The sequence below is a fragment of the Giraffa tippelskirchi genome, chromosome 11 (assembly GCF_054371585.1).
Source record: "Giraffa tippelskirchi isolate mGirTip1 chromosome 11, T2T-mGirTip1v1.2.pri, whole genome shotgun sequence".
In the NCBI taxonomy this organism is placed as follows: domain Eukaryota; kingdom Metazoa; phylum Chordata; class Mammalia; order Artiodactyla; family Giraffidae; genus Giraffa; species Giraffa tippelskirchi.
Window position 1 is genome coordinate 130,524,984 of NC_137285.1, and position 24,536 is coordinate 130,549,519.

The window sequence follows — 24,536 nt, forward strand, 5'->3', positions numbered from 1 at the left end:
TAAACATTGTAGTCTTTTAACAATAATATTAGATGCCAAAATACATTAAACTATATCGAAGTTTTGAGTGAATGTGAATTAGAAATCTAACATTCTATTCATACTAAGTCAAACAACTGGAATCAAAATGTCATAAATTTTCTAGCTGGCAAAAATTCATGTTATCTAAAATATATATTATTCATATCATATTTATACATGCATGTGTAAAAATTTTCTACTATGCTTGATAAAGGCTTGAAAAAGAACAACAAAAAAGAGATGGAGAAATTTGAAAAGATAAACTAAATGAAATGGGAGCATTGAATATGAAATAGAAAAAGTGAAACAAACTAGATAAAAGTAAAAAATCATCATATAGTCGAGTTTTTTTAAACATGGATGCTCATTAGAAACACATATGGAACTTTAGAGAAAAAAGAATACCTGGATAATTGTATTTTTAAAAAAATTCCAAGATCATTCTAATATGCATCTGGATTTTAGAAAGTGATTACAAGTTTAAAGCTTCATGTATTTTTAATGAGCGTTCCTTTTGCTCTTATGGAGGAGCACAAACAAAAAATTACTTACTTTGCATTTGTATACTTGATTCAATGATACTAACATTGTTTTATAAGTGCTGAGACTGAGATGTTGTACAAGCAGGTTTCTAGGTTTTTGTTTTTCTCTTGTCTCTTCCACTGTTTTTGACACATTCTGCATCTAATATGTGTGACCTAAATTTCTCTCTTCACACCTCAGAAGTTCTAGTGAGTAGAAGAGGGGATATATATTCAAACTGCCAGGAAATAGACTTCAAAGCTTCTGTATAATCCTACCACTGCATCTTTTGTGATGTAAATACCCTGCAGAAAAAGTGGGAGTGGTGTATGTACAGATCTAATAGTTACTGTCTAGCATTTTTCCTATTGTACTTGCAAGTTTCTAATACCTTATGAGGTTGGGATATGATAGGAAGACAACTGAGGCCAGTCTGGCTCACAGAATTTTAATGTATCCTATTGATGTGATAGTGGCCATTACCAAAAACGGTAAAAAATTATTCTACTATCTTAAGGCTGAATTGGAGAGTATAAAATTTCCCTGAAACTTACCTAAGCCAAGCCCTTTTCTCTGCATTATATTATCTTCTGAAACATCTTGCTGTTTTTAATATCATCATCATAGCAACGTAGTCATATCTTGCAAGGGAACTTCCAACACATGATGCTCAATTTATTTTGTTTTTTAAAAGACTACAAAAATCTCTATGATCGCCCTGTCTGTAACATCATCATTAAATATTTTCATAAGTTACTTCTGCTTCTAGGCCAGGATAGAGTAACAGGTTTAGATTTGTCTACCTGACCCCACCCCCCTAAAAAAGGAAAGAAAATATATGAAACAATGATTTATAAGATATTGGATGTCAGTCAATAGAGAAGAATGTAGGAAGGTGTAAGAAGAAAATTAGGTGGTTGCCCCATCTTAATACCCAGAGATTGTTTCAAATCATAGCATGAGGAATGGTAACTCAAAAGGAGAATCTTTAAGATTCTTGAGTTGGAGAAGTGATCTGAATATCTGTGGAGACAAAGAAAGTTAAAATTCTCAAGCCATACTGTTATGAAATGAAGTGCATGGAGAAAGAACTCCAGAAATATACACAAAATGTTTTACTTGAGCACAGAGCAGAGTACATACAGTACAATCCTATAAGGAAACTACCCAAGCTCAGGGACAGAACCAGTTGAACAAATTAAGAGAATTCTCTGCACTCACATGAGAATGGACATAGTCCCTGTTACCCCCAGACAGACTACAAGACCTCATGACTTATGGAGCATTGGAGAAATGCCCAGAAGGGTCTTGCCTTAATAGTGGAAAATATTTTATTTTAGACTAAATGCTGCTCATATCTAGTCTAAAATTTTTAAGTAAGACCCAAGGGGATCAAACAGCTTCCAAGAAACTTAAATGCACCCCAAAAGAAAGATAAAAAGTGTTATGTAGGAATATGATAAAATCTAGCATCTAACAAGGTAAAGCTCACAAGATCAATCTCATCAATGACTGATACGCAAGAAAATATGAATCATAATGTGGAGAAATATCAGTTGAAATCATTCCGTTTCTGAGTTAAATGTTAGAATTAGCTCATAAGGACATTAAAGTGTTATTATAACTATATTCCTGTGTTTAAAAAATTAAGCAGAGACATGGGAAACACAAAAAAGACAAAATCGAACTTTTAAAAATGAAAAATCCATTGTGTGAGATGAACAATGAGCTAGATGAGATTAATAACTTTAGACACTGTAAAATAAAGTATTAGTAAATTTGAAGATGAAGCAATAGAAATTATCCAAAATTAAACACAGAGGGAAAAAAAAAAAAGAAGCTTAAGAAATGAAAAGGATATTGGTGATCTGTATCTGTGAATGGAGTCTCTGAAGGAGTAGGCACAAAAAATATTTGAAGAAAAATCGCCAGAAATGTTCCAAATTCCTGAAAGCTATAAACTCAGAAATCCAAAATGCTTAATGAACCCCTTACAAGAAAAAGGAAGAAAACTAAGCCAGAGCACAACGTGGTGGTCATTTTTTGTGTCACTGGACTGGGCCATGGGGTGTTCAGATATCTGGTCAAACATATTCTGGGTGTTTCTGTGAGGGTATTTTTAGATGATATTAATATTTAAATTGTAAATTGAGTAAGGCAGATTGTCCTCTCTAATGTAAGTGGGTCATATCCAATCAGTTAAAGGCCTAAATAGAACATAAGGGAGAATTCATCCTGCCTGACTGTCTTCTTACTGGAACTTTGGCTATTTCCTGCCCTTGGACACAAACTGAAACATTGACTCCTCCTGGGTCTGCAGCTTGCTGAGTCACCCTGCAGATCTGGGGATTTGTAAGACTGTGTAATCATGTGAGTGAATTCCTTATAAGTCTCTTTTTATACATATTCTATTGATTCTGTTTCTCTGAAGAATCCTCATTAGTGCATACACCATGATCAAATTATTTAAAACCAATAGCAAAGAAAAAGTTATAAAAGTATCCAGAGATGCAAGACATATTATATTCAGAAGAACAAAAAAAGAGAAAAAGAAGACAAAATAATTTTTTCACAGAAATTATAAGCAAGAAGACACTGAAGCAGCATCTTTTATGTACTTAAACCTAAAGTTCTATACTTGTTGAAATATCTCAAAAATAAATGCAAAATAAAGACTTTTCAGCCACACAGAAGTTGAAAAAATTAATCTCTAGAAGACACATATTATAAGAAATATTAAAGATAATTCAGAAGGAAAATTATACCATGTGAAAATATAGACTAGCACAAAACAATTAAGAACCTCACAAATGGTGATTACATGAAGTGGAAAAATAAATCTAGAGTCCTAAAAAATGAAAATTAATCTTTATTCTCAGAATTTATTCTTCTGAGAGTCTTATCCAGTATGGAAAATGTCTTTCCCAGCTCCATAAGTCTCACTCCACAGGGATATCTATTCTGATTGTCTTGATTTGAAGAGATTCTTGACTTCACAAATCTGTATATGCCTTGTTTAACCCTTATTGATTTATCTCTGTTAGGCACTTCTGTATCCAAAATGGGTTTTGACTCTTTCTTTGGAAGGAGAAACATATCACATATTGAGTGTGGAGCTCAGATTTTTTTTCTTTTTGACCCTTGGAGCGTTCAAGTATGTCCTTATTCACATGGCTTCTGACCTTAATGTGGTTATCTGCTTTAGGGCACACAGCCTTCATAAGTTACCAGATTTTCCAACAAATGGCAGTAGGGTCTTATATTAGAGGATAGCTTTATTCCTTGGCCCATACCATCTACATTTTGCATTTCTCCATCTAAAGCCAGGAATATTAGCCACTTAACTCTGTGAGGTCTCCTCAGTCTCTCCTGTGAAGATCACACTGTATATGCGATGGTCTTGTTGGTCATAAGTATTCTACTGCTATTCCTGCTTGTCTTGATCCTGACCTCATTCCACATGTTTATCTTCTTCACCATGCTACACATAAAGGGAAAGGCAAGGCCTTAGCCCGTATTCCTCTCACCTGAGTGTAGAGGTATCCTCGTTAGGCCAGGGCACTTCAGCTACATGACTCCCAGTGTCCTCTGAACCCCAGATCAAGGCCAGGCCAACTCTGTGTTTGACAGTATATTCTATTCATTTGAGGCCCTTGATATACATTCTGAAGAATGCAGTAGTGAGGACTCTGAATAAGCTCTTTATAAATAAACTAAAAGTTAAACACAGATCTCTGTAGCTTTGAAGACAAGTGTGTACCAGAATAAAGTACTCTTTATGCCATTGTAATACCCAAATGATAATTTTTGACAACACTGCCAAACTAAGAATTAATAAAATAATTAGATATTCATTGACATTGTGATTCTTAATTATAAATATGTAGCCTGAACAATTCACTCTTTTTGCATGAGAAAAATTAAGTTAAGCCCCTTTTAAATTTAAAGTCTAACTTCTAAACTGGGATTCCATGAAGGAATAGTATCTGAGAAGTATTAGCCTGCTTCAGCTATGGCTTTTTAGTCATCAGGTTTGGTTAGGAACAAGAAGATGGTGTCTAATACTTAGAGACTAAATTATTTCAAGTTAATAAATCAATTTAATTTGTCTCTTAACTGATCTTGTTAACATAAAGATTAATATTTACTGTACTGTGGTAAATTAAAGATGGATCCAAATTCTTTGACACTCCTTCCATGGAGAGAGAAGTCTATTTTTCTCCTCCTTAGTATTAGGCAGCAGCAGATGAGCATGAGGACTCCAAAATTACACCTTGCTGCTGAACAACCATTGACAGGAGACTGTTGGATCCCACCAAAAAAAGATACCCCACGTCCAAGGGCAAAGGAGAAGGCCCAGCAAGAGAGGAGAGGCAAAATCACATTTAGAATCAAATCCCATACCTGCCAGAGATGCTTGGAGGGCTCAAACAAACCTTGTGCACACCAGGACCCAGAGACCCCACGGAGACTGAGCCAGAACCATGTCTGAGTGTCTTCTGCAGAAGTATGGGTTACCAGTGGACTGCTGCAGGGGCAGGGGCTCTGGGTGCAGCAGACTTGGGTATGACATAAGCCCTCTTGGAGGAGGTCTCCATTAACCCCACCATAGAGCTGCCAGAACTTACACAGAACTGAGAAACAGACTCTTGGAGGGCACAGACAAAACCTTGTGCCCACCAGGACCCAGAAGAAAAGAGCGGTGACCCCAGAAGAGGCTTAATCAGACTTGCCTGTGAGTGTCCAGGAGTCTCCGGCAGAGGCGTGGGTCGGCGGTGGCCTGCTGCAGGGCTGGGGGCACTGAGTGCAGCAGTGCATTAATGGGACCTTTTGAAGGAGGTCTCCATTATCTTCATTACCTCCACCATAGTTTGGCCTCAGGTCAAATAACAGGGAGGGAAAACAACCCTGCGCAACAACAGAATATTGGATTAAAGATTTACTGACCATGGCCCCACCCATCAGAACAAGACCCAGTTTCCCCCATAGTCAGTCTGTCCCATCAGGAAGCTTCTATAAGTCTCTTATCCTTCTCCATCAGAGGGCAGACAGAATGAAAACCACAATCACAGAAAACTAACTAATCCAATCACATGGACCACAGACTTGTCTAACTCAAGGAAACTATGAGCCATGCCATGTAGGGCCACCCAAGATGGACAGGTCATGGTGGAGAGTTTTGACAAAACGTGGTCCACTGGAAAAGGGAATGGCAAACTGCTTCAGTATTCTTGCCTTGAGAACCCCATGAACAGTATGAAAAGGCAAAAAGATAGGTAACTGAAAGATGAACTCCCCAGGTCTATATGTGCCCAGTATGCTACTGGAGAACAATGGAGAAATAACTCCAGAAAGAATGAAGAGATGGAGCCAAAGCAAAAACAACACCCAGTTGTAGATGTGACTGGTGATAGAAGTAAAGTCTGATGATTTAAAGAGCAATATTACATAGGAACCTGGAATGTTAGGTCCATGAATCAAGGCAAATTGGGAGTGGTCAAACAGGAGATGGAAAAAATGAACATCAACATTTTAGGAATCGGTGAACTAAAATGGACTGGAATGGGTGAATTTAACTCAGATAACTGTTATATATACTACTGTTGGCAAGAATCACTTAGAAGAAGTGGAGTAGCCATTATAGTCAACAAAAGACCGAAATGCAGTACAAAGCAAAGCAGGGCAAAGGCCAATAGAGTTTTGCCAAGAGAACACACTGGTCATAGCAAACACCCTTTTCCAATAACACAAGAGAAGACTACACATGGACATCACCAGATGATCAATACCAAAATCAGACTGATTATATTCTTTGCAGCCAAAGATGGAGAAGCTCTATAAAGTCAGCAAAACCAAGACTGGGAGCTGACTGCAGCTCAGATCTTGAACTCCTTATTGCCAAATTCAGACTTAAATTGAAGAAAGTAGGGAAGACCACTAGACCACTTAGGTATGACATAAATCAAATCCCTTATGATTATACAGTGTAAGTGAGAAATAGATTCAAGGGATTAGATCTGATAGACAGAGTACCTGAAGAACTATGGGCAGACGTTTGTGACATTGTACAGGAGGCAGTGATCAAGACCATCCCCAAGAAAAAGAAATGCAAAAAGACAAAATGGCTTTCTGAGGAGGCCCCACAAATTGCTGAGAAAAGAAGAGACACAAAAGGCAAAGGAAAAAAGGAAAGAGATACCCACTTGAATGCAGAGTTCCAAAGAATAGCAAGGAGAGATAAGAAAGACTTCTTGAGTGATCAATGCAAAGAAATAGAGGAAAGCAATAGAATGGAAAAGACTAGAGATCTCTTCAAGAAAATTAGAGATACCAAGGGAATATTTCATACAAAGATGGGCACAATATGGGCAGAAATTGTATGGGCCTAACAGAAGCATATTAAGAAGTGGTGGCAAGCATAAGATATTAAGAAGTGGTGGCAAGAATACACAGAACTATGCAAGAAAGATCTTCACGACCCAGATATCATGAAAGTGTGATCACTCACCTAGAGCCAGACATCCTGGAATGTGAAGTCAAGTGGGCCTTGGAAAGCATCACTACGAACAAAGCTAGTGGAGGTGATGGAATTCCAGTTGAGCTATTTCAAATGCTAAAAGATGATGCTGTGAAAATGCTACACTCAATATGCCAGCAAATTTGGAAACTCAGCAGTGGCCACAGGACTGGAATAGGTCAGTTTTCATTCCAGTCCCAAAGAAAGGCAATGCCAAAGAATGCTCAGATTAACACACAATTGTACTCATCTTACATGCTAGTAAAGTAATGCTCAAAATTCTCCAAGCCAGGCTTCAGCAATGCGTGCACCATGAAATTCCAGATGCTCAAGCTGGTTTTAGAAAAGGCAGAGGAACCAGAGATCAAATTGCCAACATCTGCTGGATCATCAAAAAAGCAAGATAGTTTCTAGGAAAACGTCTACTTCTGCTTTATTGACTATGCCAAAGCCTTTGACTGTGTGGATCACAGTAAACTGTGGAAAATTCTTAAAGAGATGGGAATACCAGACCACCTGACCTGCCTCTTGAGAAACCTGTTTGCAGATCAGGAAGCAACAGTTAGTAATGGACATGGAACAACAGACTGGTTTCAAATAGGGAAAGGAGTACATCAAGACTGTATTGTCACCCTGCCTATTTAACTTATATGCAGAGTACATCATGAGAAATGCCGGGCTGGATGAAGCACAAGCTGGAATCAAGATTGCCAGGAGAAATATCAGTAACCTCAGATATGCAGATGACAGCACCCTTATGGCAGAAAGTGAAGAAGAACAAAAGAGCCTCTTGATGAAAGTGAAAGAGGAGAGTGAAAAAGTTGGCTTAAAGCTCAACATTCAGAAAACTTAAGATGATGGCATCCAGTCCCATCACTTCATGGCAAATAGATGGGGAAATAATAGAAACAGTGACAGACTCTATTTTTGGGGGCTCCAAAATCACTGCAGATGGTGAGTGCAGCCATGAAATTAAAAGATGCTTACTCCTTGGAAGGAAAGCTATGACCAACCTGTTGCTGCTACTGCTGCTGCTGCTTCATCACTTCAGTCGTGTCCAACTCTGTGCGACCCCATAGATGGCAGCTCACCAGGTTCCCCTGTCCCTGGGATTCTCCAGGCAAGAACACTGGAGTGGGTTGCCATTCCCTTCTCCAATGACCAACCTAGATAGCATATTAGAAAGCAGAAACGTTACTTTACCAACAAAGGTGTGTCTAGTCAAAGCTATGTTTTTCCCATTAGTCATGTGTGGATGTGAGAGCTGGACTATAAAAAAGCTGAGTGCCAAAGAATTGATGATTTTGAATTGTGGTGTTAGAGAAGACTCTTGAGAGTCCCTTGGACTACAAGGAGATCCAACCAGTCCATCCTAAAGGAGATCAGTCCTGAATATTCATTGGAAAGACTGATGTTGAAGCTGAAACTCCAATACTTTGGCCACTGATGCGAAGAACCGACTCATTGGAAAAGACCCTGATGCTGGGAAAGATTGAAGGCAGGAGGAGAAGGGGACAACAGAGGATGAGATGGTTGGATGGCATTACTGACTCTATGAACATGAGTTTGGGTAAACTCTGGGAGCTGGTGATGGACAGGGCAGCCTGGCATGCTGCAGTCCATGGTGTTGCAAAAGTCAGACATGACTGAGTGACTGTACTGTAACTATAGGCTGGCGTGTAACTGCTTTGACCAAGAGAGTATGACATGCATGGTGCTGTTTCAGTATCAGGTTTAGAGGACTGTCTGATTGCATCTTGGTCTGTGGAGGACCAGAACTGCCATAGAAGAAGTCTGACTCACATCTGCCCTACAAGAGAAACAGAAGAGAAAGGGTACATACATAGGGAAAGGAAGGTCCAGGTAATTTAGACGGGGAAGTGAACAAAGTCACCTTGGACCTTCCAGACAGCACAGCTATCAGCTGAATACCCTTTTGGTACCAGTTATAACAGAAAAAAAAATCACTGAGCCAAGCTTTTCCCAGATTCCTGATCCACAAAATTGAACTATATAATAAAATTTTTGATATTTCAGGTAAAAATTTAACAACAACAACAGGGAAGAAAGGGAAACTGAATAAGGGTGGGGGAGTCTATCTTCAGCTCAAGATTATTTCACCATATATGCCCTGGATCCTTCACTTATTCTCTTTAAATTGAAAAAGTTATTGAGTAAAATTATCCCAAAACACTGTTCCTGTGATACCATTGTCCAACAAGCCTGTCTGAGAAACACATAATGTCCATGGAGAGGTAACTTCGACTTTGTGTATACTAATGACCAGGACCCAAGTTCTATAAAGCTTCATGTTAATAAATTTGAAATTTCTTCTGTCTGATAGGGATGCAGGTGAATTCTGTCCAGTAGAAAAAGTAATTTCAAAGATTCTGGTTTTAAGGACTGTAGAGCATCAGTCAGTTTTGTATTTAATTTGGCAATCTTATTTCAACATTCTTTCTTTGATTGATTAAGAATAATCAATCAATTCTTCTTCCTTGGAAGTAGTTTTAAGATGTTAATCTTTGACAAGTAAAAATTTTGAAGTTTAAAAACGAATTCTCCTCTCATTGTTCTAAGACCTGCCCTTCCCACCTCCACTTCTTTGACTGTCATGCAGAGTGTGGATGCTATTATTGGGTTTGAATTATTATTTTACAAAACAAAAATAGATTTTTTGTTTACTCTTGTATAAATTTAAAGTATACAAAATTTCAAAATGTCTCAAACTCTAACAATCAATATAAAATGTAAAATGTATTTTAGAAATACCCTTTCTAGATACTTATCTGCAAAGACAGTATTATAAATATTGCTCTGAAACAATCTATTTTATTCACTCAGAAACATTTTGCTGACTTTTTCTGTGTAAATGAGCATAGATATGCATCATTCATTCTTTCTTTTAAAAGTCTTAATAAGATGTTGTTTCCCAATATTACTATATTCAACCTTTCTTTTATGGATCAGCATTTAGCTGTGTCCAAGTTTTTGTTTTATAAATGTTAAATGCAGTTGTCATGCATTTTTGTATGATGTATTAGCTATCTTCTGATGAGGATTTTTTAGAAGTAGAAATTCTGGATCAAAATCTTGATACATATTAGGAAACTATTATTCAGGCATATTTTACTAGTTGACACATTGACAACAGGGATATGAAAATGTCTGTTTTTCCATATACTTCCCTAAACTGTAATTATTATAATTGATTTAGTTATTACCATCTGATAGATTTAATTTTTTATTTGAGTGACTTCTGATTCTGATACTTCTTTTAAAAATTTGTATGGAACTTTTATTTATATTTATCCTTCAGAGATTCTGTTTAAAGTCTTTTATGTGTTTCTCTTTGGATTTGTGGATATTAAGGGCTCCTCTATGTTATGAATATTAATTGTGTGTCTGATATATATATATATATATATATACACACACACACATACACATCTGTATACATTTGTGCATAACTACATTATCTGTATCTGTATTAAATCTATATTCCTCACCTGTTCCCATTAATTGTAAAGTGAATTTTAGAGCTGAATCTGCTGTCTTTGGCTATACAGAGTCATTTTATTTGGTTTGGTTTTTAATATTCATGCTGTCAAATCTATCACTGTTTCGTTTGACTTGAGGCATTTTTATCTTGTTCAGAAAAGCCTCCACAGCTTGAAATTTTTAAAAATGCCATTTTATTTTACTATTTGTATATTTAATTGTTTTATATGGAGAGAACGAGACAAAGTAAAAAACGAAGCATAAGCCTACTTTATATTTTCCAGATATTTATCTTCAAAAGTCTATTTTGTACTCATTTATTTACAATGCCATCTTTTTCATATTTTAAATCCCCCTATATATTTAACAATGCTATAACTTTCATTTGTACTTTTAAAATGAGAATTATTCATAATCTAAAAATTTTGTGTAATTTGTATATTTTGTAGCTAATTGTTTTATTACTAAATATTTATTTCTAATAGGGAAGCAGCTGGAAGTTTTAATAAAGAATTTTCTTCCTCATTTTCAATAGTTACATCTTGCATTAGTTATCTTTGACTGACCAGCATTTAAATATTCAATATTATTGCTGTTAATAGGTAAACTGTCTTGTTCTTACAAACATGATTTTTTTTTTCAAGTCTCACTGACTTCAGCTGTGTTTGGCATTTTCTGTTTTATTTGTATATGATTAAATCAAATCTATCTTACAGGCCATTTAGGTAATGAAGTTGATATTGTTACTCCATGAATAATATTACTTCACCTGTAGCCAAATGCAATGCTACCTATATCATGTGACCAACAATTAATGCATTAATGAACATGGCCTTGCACTGTGAACTGTGATCAGATTGTTGGATGAGAACAGGTAGATGAATGTATTTCTCATGTTGACTATAGTGGAGACTTACATGTAATACTCAGAAATTTCCCTGAAGTTTAATAATTTAGTGTTATTGACAGTATCAGTTGTATACTGAGTCTAGTTTTGGTAGGAGTGAAAACTTTTAGTAATTAACTAACTCATTTATTCATCTCTTCATTTATAGAGTATAATAGTATTGTATTCCCAACTTGCACATTATATTATAGCCAAAGATGTATTCTATTCTGGACAGAGTTTAAGGCCTCCAGGATACTGCATTGGTTTCTTGCTCAAATGCAGTGGTGCATTCCAACTGGATCAGTTTCACAGCAAGGATTATGTAAGCCCCTAGCCACATAATAGTGTATTTGAAAGTCTTTTTTTTTTATTTTGGAAAAGTCCTAGTTCAAATAAAGCAACAACAATAACTTATATACCTCTGGGATTTACAGAGAATCAAATTCAGGCTGTTATTGCTTGTTATAAGTACTTTGGTAATTTTGTAAATATAATTGTACTGTAAAACCCATGCACTCAAATGATCAATCAGATCAAGTCAAAATTAAACTTTTAAATAACAAAGCACATGAGTAGTAGCATTAGGGGAACAGTTAAGAAGGCAGACGTGAACAAAAATCTTAGGGCACACAATTCTAGGAAAGATGTTTTGAGAGAAAGATGCTCACACCTGTGCACACACTTGACCCATCTTCCAATGAAGATATTTTTGACCCAGAATATCTCGTTTGCATAAGATGAATTGAGAGACAAATCATATAGATTTGTGAGTGGAATGCTTTTTCTTTATGGAAAAAGAAGCCTAAAGATTTTTCTTACAATCTGCTGTTTTAAATCACAGGACTGGCTTGCCACCATTATAATTACCTAATTTCTGTGTTATCCCACTTGACTTTTATATCCCCAAGACTGTGCTCCACATCTGAACATAATAACTTAGACCAGGGCGTTGGAAACTTCCCACAGGAACAGTTCCCTCGATCCCCATCTTCGTCGGATAATATGACAGCTTTATCCCTCACTATTATTTTTCAGTTCTCATTATTATACCTTTAATTCTATCTCACCCATTTATTTCTAGTTCTTTACAATTTCTCTTCCCAGTTACAAACTATTATCTCTCTTTTATTATCATTTTTCCCCTAATCATCTTCTATTATCTCTTATTTTAGTACTTGGCTTTCCCTCTTTGATGTCTTTTAGTTTGAGCTTCAGGTAATTTGACCCTTTTTGTTAATTCTTTGACTTATCATAGATCCATTATCTATTATTTTTTCCATCTTTCATCTTTTTTCTATATATTGAAATTCACACAATTGTATGGTTTAGCTGCAGCCGGCAGGGTGATGAGCTGTGGAGAGCTGTCAGAAGGTGAACAAACAGGCTTTTATGATAAAAGGTTGAAGTCGAGCACACATGAGGTTAAAAAAAGCATTTATTATAGGATTTAGAGAATTGAATGTACATGACATGCTTCTAAATAAAGGAGAAAAAGTACACTGAGTAGGTAATGACATCATGACAAGAGGAAAGCACTATTTATCTCATCAAAGCTTAGTGAACTTAAATACTAAATCGCATAAAGCATGCATTTTCAAAATAGTTTGTGGAAGGTTAGATCAGAAAATCCACATTTGAAGTCTGTATGCATACGCCAGAAGCACCGGCTGTTGGAAATAGCACCTGACCTGGGAGACAGGAGATTTCACCACTCGTTTAACCTTTTTTCTTTTTGACTTTTATTTTTTCCTCTATAAAATGGAATTAATAGACCATATTGCAATAGTTATAGATCCTAGAGTCCTAGACTCTTGTCATACCATCTATGTGGCAAGATCTGGAAGAAAAGTTAAAAATTTTCTATTCATATGCTCTTGAATTTAGGTAGATTTGAATGCAAATTGTGTGCTCTTGACAATTATTCTCAGCTACTTCAATTTTCATATATTAAAGAAAAGATTTTGCTACACATGATGATGCATTTAATCAACTCATGGGATTTAAAAAAATTGTTTTTTTAAAATAACTCCTGTGAAGAATCTTAATGTATATTCCTTTTAGCTTAGTGATTCTACTTTAGCAATATATACAAAGAAAAATATGATAAATAAAGGGGAAAGCCTTTAACCTTTGACGCAAAGTCAATGTAGTCAATGCAATATTTCCTTAAAATAAAATAAGGACATTTTTGAAATCATGTGGATATCCAATAAGGAAGGAAATGGTTAAATAACTTGTCATGAAGCATGTTTGAGAAGAGATCAAACATTAAAAAATGTTTTACTTTTTAGGTAAAAAGCCTTTTTCAACATTTTGTAAACAATAAGATCTTAATGGTGTTAAAATGCTTGGAAGGAAAACAAATAGAAATCAAAATAGTGTGTTTGGGCAATCTAGATGGGTTTGAGTACTTCTATGTTCTCTAAATTTTTTGTTATAAGATTGTTAATTTTTAATGGAGGGAAGATTAACATACTCATTTGATAAATCTAGTACAACAGTTAAGGAAATTCTCTATGTTCCTTCTGTGTAGCAGGATTATATTTCTCAGACCCAATGCATTGTCAGGAGGGATGTTTGAGAGCTGTAAATATGAAACTCAAGCTAAATCAAACCAAACCAAATCTCAGAAAAGACATAGTTCACCTATCTAAGGGATTATACATATTGCACTGAATTTTATGGCATCTGATTGCCTATTGCATTATATAAGAAACAGTGAGGTAATTGGCTTTTATTGATCTGGAATTTTGTTTGCTTAATTTTATATGTTCACCCTGGAGCGTGATACTCAGCAGCCAGGTCCTACATTTCCCTCTTCTGTTTCCTATGATATGTTGCTACCTCAACTTTGCAGCCAAAACACATTGTTTATTTACTGAAGCACTTTTGTGTGCAGAGTGCTGTCTTTCCTGCACCTGTTGGCTGCAACAGATTAAAGGATTTTGGAAGCTTCTTGTTTGTAATGTCCTTTCCCGAAAAGCTAATCATTAAATGCAGCAATGTAGGAAAAGCTAGTTGGAAGATGAGGGCAGAAGGAAAAAGCCTGTATTACTATTACTCCAAGTGACATGATAACGTAGAAAATGAAATTTCAGGGATTTTTGGGTCCTTATTTACTCTGATGCTAACCAAAGTTATCGTTACCTTGGCAACCCTCAAAGCTACTGAAAATCTAGGCAGGGAACATAGCAGATACTTCACCCTCTTGTACTGCACCACGGAGTCAGGAAATATTAAGTCATGTTAAATATAAATCACATGCTCTATGCCTTCTATAAATGGCTTTTAGAATAACATAATTTCCTCAGTCACATTTTCTCAAGTCATTATTTCTTTTTCTCTTTTATTTTCTTAAATGGCACAGCTCAAAGGAAGCAACCACATTAGAAGCAGGAGAAATGTTCATGAGAGCAAAGTAGAAAGGACAGACTAATTGAAATGAAATGAGAAGCATTTCAAACTCTTCTCCAAAATAAGAATGGCTTCACTGTATTTAAAATTCCCTGGAAGGAGTTTCCTCGTCATCTCTGTTTTCAGCTTATTGACTTCTAAGGATGTGAAAAATGTACTGGATACGAGAAACAGCTGGAGTTTTAAAATCAATCCCACTATGAGTTTGAATATTCTGCAGAGTTGAGAGATGCTGCTCAAAGCACTCAGCCTTCTTGCCAACCGCTATTCACATGTAAAATGAAGATGGTGTAGAGATGCTTGCTGCTCCAAGTGTGGTCTGAGGACCATCAGCATCAGCCCTGCATGGGATCTTATTGAGGAAAACTTTGAGTACACAGCCCAAGTCAAGTTGTGTCATAGTCCCCAGACTTTCTGGGTCATAATCTGCTTTGTAACAAGGTCCCCAGCTGATCTGAGATTCACTGTATAATTTGAGAGTCTCTGATAGAAATCTTGACACCATGTCTTGGCTCATGGAAGATGCTCAAAATTCAACATCCTGTTCTTCTTGCATGTAACAGATAGGACTTCACCCTTGTTTCAAAACAGATGGACCCTAATTTTAAAGCTATACAAAAACCCAAATGGTCATCCTTCACCTCCTTTTTATCACTGTGAGTTTTTCACAGGGTTGATGTTCTGTTCTTCTGTGCAGTTTAACACTTTAATCCACCGTTAAACCCAAAATGTGCTTAATTAGTCATATTATATGCATCATTACCTAATCCAAATGCTTAGCTTCTGGAGGTATTTATAACACATTAAATTCCAATCTACACACTGGAAGCCTAAGTTAACATAATTACACTAAAATCACAATTAAATATTTGTAGAGTAAGTTGAAGAATGAGATGATTTTTTAGGTAAATTCCAAATTTTTGTACAGTCTGGAATGGTTAAGGGCTTTGAGTCATATTTCATGCCTTTGACCCTTTCTAGCAAGGAACTTGCTACCATGTATAAAAATGTGTCAATAATAGAAATAATTTGAATTACCTAATCCAGGGTCAGTGAGAATGGTTATATTTGCCCCTCTGTTATGTTTAGAAATTGCTGCTTTTTAGTTGGACAGGCATTTGCATGGACCCACATAGAAGTATATGAAAAACCTTTCAATGCATAAAAATAATATAATCTTATCATTCATCACCATTCATTATAAAAAATTAAGAAAAAGTTTGAATCATTGAATAAATAAAGGCAGTCAGATTATTATTTTCAATTATATACAGTGATTTGAATAAATCATTTAACAAAGTGTTCCCAAGTAGAGATCCTCAGGGACCCACTTTAATGAAAACTGAAAATGACTCTGTAATTAGCAATCGTATGCATTAAAATTTTACTTTCTTAAACAGTTTAAATGTGCTTTCTGCCAAGCTTGCCTCATCTTAGTGATAGAAGGATCCTTTCTCACCTGGTAATGCCTGTGACAATCTATCACCTCCCTCTTCTACTACTCCATGGTAAGCAGGAGTGTTATCCATGCAAAAAAATGATGGTATATATTTGATATTGAAGATCCCAAAAGAAAAATATTAACTTGCCTGTATCAGAGATAACCTGACCCCCAAAATCTTTGTTCTTTTCTTTGAGCATATTCACTGAGAAAAGTTTCAAGTGCAAACTTTAACCAAGAACAATTCTTTCACATTCCAAATTAATAGGGACATACAGACAAGCTTTTTTTTTTTTTTTAAAATAAATTTGTTTATTTTAGTTGGGGGCTAATTACTTTACAATATTGTAGTGGTTTTTGCCATACATTAACATGAATCAGCCATGGATTTACATGTGTTCCCCATCCTGAAACCCCCTCCCACCTCCCTCCCCATCCCATCCCTCTGGGTCATCCCATTGCCCCAGCCCTGAGCATTTGTCTCATGCATCGAACCTGGAATGGTGTTCTGTTTCACATATGATAATATACATGTTTCAATGCTGTTCTCTCAGAACGCCCCACCCTTACCTTCTCCCTCAGAGTCCATAAGACTGTTCTATGCATCTGTGTCTCTTATTCTGTCTCGCATATAGGGTTATCGTTACCATCTTTCAAATTCCATATATATGCATTAGAGAGACAAGCTTTTTTAAAAATTAATTTTATTCATTTATTTGGCTCTGCTGGGTCTAAGTTGCAGCACATGGGATCTTTGATCATTGTTGGAGCACAGAGGATGTTTTAGTTGTGGCATGTGGGATCTAGTTCCCTGATCAGGGATCACCAGCTGGGCCCCCTGCCTTGGAAGTGTGGAGTCAGAGCCAGTTGACCATAGGGAAGTGCCTTGAGAAAAGTTTAAGTTAGAAAACTTGGCAGTCACTTTCCTCACCATGGAATGACAAATTAATTTTATAGTATAAATCTTATAGCATTTCTTCCCTTGGCAATAACTCAGTTGTGTCTGAGGATACAGATTCTAGCCGTGGCTTCCTGAGTCTTGTAGACTTGCCTGGGTCATTTAACCGTTTGTAACCTAGTTTGTAGGGGACAGGGACTCTGTCCTGTATACTGATGCATCTCAGTGCCCAGAAGGGTATCTACCCTATACATTGAACAAACAAATGTATTAAACCTTCTCTATCTCTTCATAGGGAGAGTTAACAGCAGAGCCTCCCAACTGGCCTGACCTATTTTATTAATAGCCCTAGTTGGTTATAGGTCTGCTGAAATACTGTATTTAAATACTGTATAAATATATATATATATATAATAACTGTATAAATACTGTATTTAAATACTGTATAAAAAAGTTCCCCTCCCCCAACCTAAGGGCAGCAGGGCAGGGCCCGAGGCAGCTGGTACTCTGGGGGTAATTTCTTAGGAGCTTCTTCCATTAGTTCAATGGCTCCACAAATAAAGCATTGTCATTTTCTATGTGTGCCATGGTGTGGAAAACATTGGGAAGCTCTTATTTAGAGCAAGAGTGATAAACACTAAATGTCTGCAGGGACCAGGCAGGTAATTTGAGTGGAATCAAGCTGGCATAAGTACCTGCTAACTGATAGGTTGAGCCCTGGTTTAGAAAGCAAGTGCGATGAATATGAAAATGTTATATCAAACTGAAACTGATCACAGAAACTTAAATCCTGAAGGCATCAGACACAGACATAGAATACGGAAAGCGAACATCTTTGTGAAATTATTGATATATTTCTGATTTGAGTTACATAAATATCAGCATCTAAAACAACCAGACTTCGACTACCATACTTCTGCCTGTCAGTTTTATCCCCTATCCTTCACCATTTTTGATCCTCATTTTTTCCATGCTTATTTCACCTTTTCTATTACTAATCAGAGTTCATTTCTTTCACTTCTATTCAAAGCTTGTAGATGTAATTGCACATACTGATTTGTGTCAAAATTTTTATTTTGCACCCTCAATGTGTTTTGTTCGTGATACCACAATTCCTTTTTTCCCTATCTTTTATATAAGAGCCTAGAAAACACCATGCATTATACTAAAGTCTTAGAAAATAGATTACTATGACATAATTTGTGTCTTGGGAAGCTCACAATCTAGTAGAAGGAGAGCATATGATAAGCTTTAGTAGAAGCAATAATGAACTTTTCCTGATCTCTAATTGGGTACTAGAAATTATTCTAATCAAGTTTTCATTTATTATTTCACTTAATCCTCATGAAATACATGTTTAGACCCTCTGTGCCAATCTAAATTTTCTGAAAGCTACCATAAATCCCTATGTTTTCCTGTGTATTCCAATGCCAGACAGGCTTGATACATTTTCATGGTGCATTCTTGCCATATGCACTCAGTTACCCTTCCAGTCCTGATCCTTCTCCCATACCAAACCCACAGGTACTTACATAGCTATGAACTATGTATCTATAAGGGTTTATTTTTTTCTGGATATGGCATGCTTCCATATTTCAAGGATGTCAGTGAATCTCAGTTATACACATAAACTATAATCTATTAAGATATATCAATGAACAAGAAATTCTCCTCAGACTGTCTCCAACACTCACAGTAGTCCTGAAAGGTAAGAATAATAATCCTACCTCAAAAATGAGACCAGGGACTTCCTCGGCAGTCCAGCAATTAAGACTCTGTGCTTCCACTGCAGGCAGCACAGGTTTGATCCATGAATTAAGATCTGGCATGTAATGTGGTGTGATTAAAAAAAAAAATGAGGCTAAAAGAAAGTAGTCAGTTTGTCCAAGTTTACATAAATGGGCTGTGGTGGTTTAATTAATAAGTAGTGTCCAACTCTTGCGACCCCATGAACTGTAGCCTGCCAGGTTCATTTGTCCATGGGATTCTCCAGGCAAGAATACTTACTAGAATGGGTTGCCATTTCCTTCTCCAGGGGATCTTCGAGACCCAAGGATTGAACCCTGGTGTCTGAATTGCAGGCAGGTTCTTTACCGACTAAGCTATGAGGGAAGTTTCATGTAAATAATAAGTACCAAAACTTGGATTCATGTTCATATTTGACTGTAAAATCTAGGTTTAGCCATTGCTTCTCTCTTACTTAAAGTAATTTAGTCCAGCCACTTGTCAGATACTAATAAACCCATCTGCAACTTCCCCTGGCAAGTGGTAAAACATCTTATACCTTCAAACGAAAATGGCAAGGTTTGTATTTCATCTAGAGACATCTTGGTCAGCTCTGGGTCTTTGAAAGTTAAAATGTCATAAAGTTGACATTGGCTTGGTGACCTTGGACCCAATCTTATAATTTAGGTGATGTTAAAATTTGAAGAATATCTATCTCTTTGATTTCAACTTTATGAATGAAATCCTTCTTCCAATGAGGATGTTTAGATTCTGTCCCTTGACCTATGTAGACATCATTTGTTTCCTTTTTTAGCAAACCTTTTGTCTCTCTGAACTTTCTTCTAAAAAAAAAAAAAAAAACTATCTTTATTTCTTCATCTTGTCTTCATAGTTCAGAGTTTCAATCCTTTTTCCTTTCCCTGTTCCTTTCAGAACATGTCGAAGGTTAATGTACCAGTGTGATGTGCTCAGCCAGCTCTTCATCCTCTTTCTTCTAGTAGCAGATTATGCTTTGCCCCACACTCTGTGCTGCCGCTGGCCATGAAAGTGATCATAGGATGAAATCATGACCAACCATATTACCCCATCTCTCTAACAATAGTGATTGAGACAAAGGTTTCTATATGGCTATCGCATGGCCAAACAGAATTCTTCTCAGGGATTGCCATCAGGGTATTGGGCCAAAAGAAGCTTTGTCTTTTCACTGGAACAGCTAATCCGAGACGCTTGATAGAAATGTCCTCTGCCAGTGGAGAAGACCTATATGAAATAACAGAGGATAAGACCATCATATAAATGAGCAGTGATAAGCAGAGAGGAGAAACTGGCTCTGAGACTCTATTTTCCATCCTTCAAGTCAAGGTTTTATCAGCTCTTTCTCCAGGTTTATAGGTTAACTGAAAACTCTTGTCAGCTCTATAAATAAAAAAATTCCCTCCTTGTATATGGAGCCTCTGTCATTAACAAGGGGAAAATATCCTAATAGGTGCACCCTGTATTAAGGTATAGAGCTTGGAACTGAAAATATTGGAAAAAAAACAAAACAAGCATACCACTTCCCTTTCTTCAGATAGTCTTATCCTACAATAAGACCTAAGAATCTTTTCATTTTCTCAGCAGCCATGTCAACACTACCAACTCACAATAAACTTGCTAAAAAATATTAGTATGTATGAATCTTATATTTACTCTAATGTACTAATGAGTTTAGATTCTATTAGAGCCTGAGTCTATAATCCAACATATTTTTTTTCTTTCTACAGCTTCATGTACTTTGCATATTTGAAAAGCTTATACTTCCTGACTCTGGCTTGGTGACCTTGGACCCAATCTTATAATTTAGGTGATGTTAAAATTTGAAGAATATCTATCTCTTTGCTTATTGTGAGTATAGAGTTCATGTCAAGGGATAATCACAATGCCTAACATATAGGAGATGCTCAAATGCGGTAGCAGTTTTTAAAAAGAAAGAAGGAAAAAAAAGAGATCTTTGAAAAACAATAGAAAATTGTGCTCTAAGATTTAATCAGTCAAGTAACTAGGATCTTTGATATGGTTTTTAGGCACTTATAAGTCTATTTCCTTGTATGATTATCGAGGTTATGTTTCTGTTGTGACTGCCAAATGCCTTGCTTAATCCAGATGAACATAAGCCACTTTTTTAGAATTTTTGTCCAAAGGAGAATGAAGCTAGACTGACCTGACTCATCCTTTGTAAACTTCTCCTAGTTCCTGCTGATCTCCACTTCCATTTCTAAATGTTTGCAAAGCATTTCTTTCTTTTTTCTTCCTTTTTGACTATGTACATTCTTCTTTATTGATGCTACATGACCAGGTAGGGCTCCCTAAAGCTCTCCCTTTTCTTCAGGAAGTCTGTCATGGAAACTTTTGAGGATGGATGATTCTCGGTGTGTTGGGGGATTGAGTTGGGGCAAAGGCTCTTCGACAGCTGAGGGCCTCTTTTTCCTTCTCTTGTTTCCACTGAGGCCCGTGGTTCAGTTCAGTTCAGTTCAGTTGCTCAATCGTGTCCGACTCTCTGCGACCCCATGAACTGCAGCACGCCAGGCCTCTCTGTCCATCACCAACTCCCGGAGTCTACCCAAACCTATGTTCATCGAGTCAGTGATGCCATCCAACCATCTCATCCTCTGTCATCCCCTTCTCCTCCCGCCCCCAATCCTATCCAGCATTAGGGTCCTTTCCAATGAGTCAACCCTTCGCATGAGGTGCCCAAAGTATTGAAGTTTCAGCTTCAATATCAGACCTTCCAATGAACACCCAGGATTGATCTCTTTTAGGATGGATTGATTGGATCTCCTTGCAGTCCAAGGGACTCTCAAGAGTCTTCTCCAACACCACAGTTGAAAAGCATCAATTCTGCGGCGCTCAGCTTTCTTCACCGTCCAACTCTCACATCCATACATGACCACTGGAAAAACCATAGCCTTGACTAGATGGACTTTTGTTGGCAAAGTAATGTCTCTGCTTTTAAATATGCTATCTAGGTTGGCCATAACCTTCCTTCCAAGGAGTAAGCGTCTTTTAATTTCATGGCTGCAATCACCATCAGCAGTGATTCTGGAGCCCAAAAAAATAAAGTCTGACACTGTTTCCACTGTTTCCCCATCTATTTCCCATGGAGTGATGGGACCAGATGCCATGATCTTAGTTTTCTGAACGTTGAGCTTTAAGCCAACTTTTTCACTCTCCTCCTTCACCTTCATCAAGAGGCTCTTTAGTTCTTCTTCATTCTCTGCCATAAGGGTGGTGTCATCCGTATATCTGAGGTTATTGATATTTCTCCTGGCAATCTTGATTCCAGCTTGTGTTTCTTCCAGCCCAGCGTTTCTCATGATGTCCTCTGCATATAAGTTAAATAAGCAGGGTGACAATATACAGCCTTGACGTACTCCTTTTCCTATTAGGAACCAGTCTGTTGTTCCATGTCCAGTTCTAAGTGTTGCTTCCTGACCTGCATACAGGTTTCTCAAGAGACAGGTCAGATGGTCTGGTATTCCCATCTCTTTCAGAATTTTCCACAGTTTATTGTGATCCACACAATCAAAGGCTTTGGCATAGTCAATAAAGCCGAAATAGATGTTTTTCTGGAGCTCTCTTGCTTTTTCGATGGGAGCTCTTATTCCTTGGAGACCACATGGACAATAAAACCCACCACCCTTTTGCTCTAGCCAAACTCATTGTCATAGCAGGAAATGTGCTTGACAGAGCAGTCACTGAGGGTGATGCCAGCTCCAGCATCAGGGGTTAAAGAGGGTGTATCACTGTTAAAATTACAGGAGGCAGCCTGGTCCTCTGTGTCATCCAGGATGCCCTTTAGGGGACCTTCATTTGCCTGTTTCACCACATTCCTTCTTGATGTCATTATATTTGACAGTTTTCTCCAGACTGTAGGTCAGATCCATGACACATTGGAGCTGAGATATGGGAGGCCATGCCAGCCAGTGAGTTTCCCATCCAGCTCAAGGGGTGACCTTGTTCATAGTCTTAGCAATGCCCATAGAAGCAGGGATGATGGTCTTCTGGGAAGCCTCACAGCCAGCATGCCACAGCTTCCTAGAGGAGCCATCTGAGACTTTCAGTGTGGCAGTGATGACATAGACAGCGGCCTTGAGTTGCAGGCATCATGAGTTGCCAAAGTCATCCTGGGTGACCTTGGTCAGAGGGGCCAAGCAGCTGGTGGTAGAGCAAGCATTGCTGACAATATTGACGATATTGAGGTTATGGTCATAATTCTCATGATCTATGCCAAAACATGTGGACATCGGCAGAAGGGACAGGGATGATGATGACCCTTGGGCTCCATCCTTTCAGTGAGTCCCAGCCTTCTCCAAGTTAATGAAGACATCAGTGGTTTCTACAACATATTTAGCACCAGCATCACCTCATTTGATGTGGGTGCTTCCAAGCACCCTATCTTGCTCTTGGAAGAGGAATATGGACCTTCCACTGATGACAAGCTTCCCATTCTCAGCCTTGATTGTGGTATAACTTGCTATGGAATCATTTTGGAGCATGTAGACCATGTAGCCAAGGTTAGCGAAGGGATCATTAATGAGCCAATATCCATTTGGCCAGAATTAAAAACTTCCTGGTGACCAGGTACTCAATATAGCCAAATCCATTTACTCTGACCTTGATGACTATGTCTCAGGGATGTGGCTAGTATTGCACAAGATGCAACTGTCTGTCAAAGAAAGAAGAGCAAAGAGCCTCATTTCTTTAATCATTATGAAATTGTGCTTAAGATCCACCTCAGGCTTTAAAGTTTGTATGTAGCTAATTACTGTCTTTAAAAAAAAAAAAAAATAAGAACCCCCACTATTTACTTGCAGCCTTGAGGCACCAAGCCCATTTATCTGATGGCTCAAGACCACTGAAAACAGCACAGTAATTTCAGACACAAGTTTTTAGTAGCCTGAAATGTAGCCTCATTTAATTCAGCAGGTGCTTTCCTGTAATTCATCCAACTACACATAATGGAAAACTCCTCTTACCAATAATGCTCATTATACGTATTTTTATTCTGAAGATCATTCTCAACACATAAAAATTGTGTATATATAAAAATATATGAATATGTATATAATTTTATTAGTTCATAAAAGAAATCATCATGTGTCAAAATTTCATGTTTATTTTATTACCCTTTTTCTGGAAATTGGTGTTTGTGCATCTGGGTGATAAATGTCATTCCCTGCTTGTTCTCAGTTGGTTTCATGAGTGAATCACTGGGCACCACCTACCCTTTGTTCTTGTGTCAGACCTGCTGTCCTCCATAATAGCAAGCAGTCTCAGAGGTTTATCTGTGTATTTTTTCCCTTTCCCTCCACATCCAATTTAATCATTTGATTATTCCAGATAGAGTTTAGACAAATATAGTCTTCCTTGCTCTTATGAAAGTCACTCTGAGTTTGTCAAATGAAGCTTTACCTTAGAGACACCTATATTCATATATATGGTCAATAATTATAATCAATCTCTGTTCATTAACAGTTCCTAATTTACTAGTATTCCTTAAGACACTATTGTTTTTGATTTTTTAAATGTTTTTCATAATGGAATCACATTTTTACCTTGCATGATGTTA

At 37.1% G+C, this 24,536-nt stretch overlaps 1 long non-coding RNA gene and 1 pseudogene across 2 annotated transcripts in view; one reads left to right on the forward strand and one right to left on the reverse strand.

Moving 5' to 3' along the window:
* Window positions 1–24,536, forward strand: part of LOC145526852 (uncharacterized) — a 466,924-nt gene that overhangs the window by 159,771 nt on the left and 282,617 nt on the right. The gene's annotated exons all lie outside the window — the stretch shown is intronic.
* Window positions 21,656–23,956, reverse strand: LOC145526642 (glyceraldehyde-3-phosphate dehydrogenase pseudogene; annotated as a pseudogene). Its single transcript, XR_014069044.1, has 2 exons — window positions 23,944–23,956; window positions 21,656–23,589 (listed from the first exon to the last, which is right to left on the reverse strand). The product of XR_014069044.1 is annotated as a glyceraldehyde-3-phosphate dehydrogenase pseudogene (transcript).